Source organism: Brassica oleracea, chromosome C3, assembly GCF_000695525.1.
Source record: "Brassica oleracea var. oleracea cultivar TO1000 chromosome C3, BOL, whole genome shotgun sequence".
NCBI classification, from domain to species: Eukaryota; Viridiplantae; Streptophyta; class Magnoliopsida; order Brassicales; family Brassicaceae; genus Brassica; species Brassica oleracea.
The window spans coordinates 59,976,158-59,977,129 of NC_027750.1; positions in this window are offsets into that span (position 1 = coordinate 59,976,158).

The window sequence follows — 972 nt, forward strand, 5'->3', positions numbered from 1 at the left end:
AATTCTTCGAAGGGGAAAGATATTGATCTCAGAAACCTGGAGTTTTCGGTGGACGATTGCATGCTTCCAGGATGGGGTCCGAACCTTTCTTTTGGCGATGGAAGTGGTACGAGCGAGGTCCTTATTCCAGACTTCGACGATTTCTTCGCTGGTCTTCCATCGGGTTTTGACGCTCCTCAGGCCACGAGCGAGTCAGGGAGGCCGAGAGTCGTTGCGGAAGGATCTCGCATCATTAACGGGGGATAGTTTTTAAGAATTCCGACGATCGTTATTATTATTTTTTGCTTATAACGTGTCAATCGGTTTTACAAGGTTTGAACTTGCTTGGATCGGCCATTGAGGCGAGCCATAGAGAGGCCATGATCTATCGCTTTAAAGCGGAGAAGGCGGAAAAGGATCTTGCTCGCATGCGAGACGAGATGTTGGTGCGAGACGCTCAACTTGCTCGTGATCATGCCAGGGCTGTTCAGCAGTTATTTCGAAGACTATACGTATATTGCTGAAGTGAGATTGTTTTTCGATTTTGTCTTAAAAAGAGCGACGAATACTTCGTAAAAAGTTTTAGAAATCTTGATAGAATTCGATTACAATAACGAATCTTTTCCTATGTGGGAGTATACGAGTATACGCACCCACTCCCCCCCCTTTTTGGAGAAAGGGATAGCTGAACTCGTCCTTCGACGAGCTGCCTACGTACCCCTTTCGAGGATCAAGCCATCTCATAGTTCTGTTTTATGCCGCTAGAGTTTTTACTCGGCAGTTGTCGCCGTGCTGACCGCCTTGATCGAGATGATCGTGGCAGGGTAAATGTTCTCTTCTGGATGTTCCGATTGAATTGTAGTGTCGGCTCCGGCCTCATGTTGAGTTTCGACGCCCGAAGCGTCTGCGTCGGCAGACGATGTGAAATCGTCCTTTCTCGAAACGTTGTTGGTCGAAGATTTGTCGATCTTCGTGCGTTTGCGATTTGCCGTT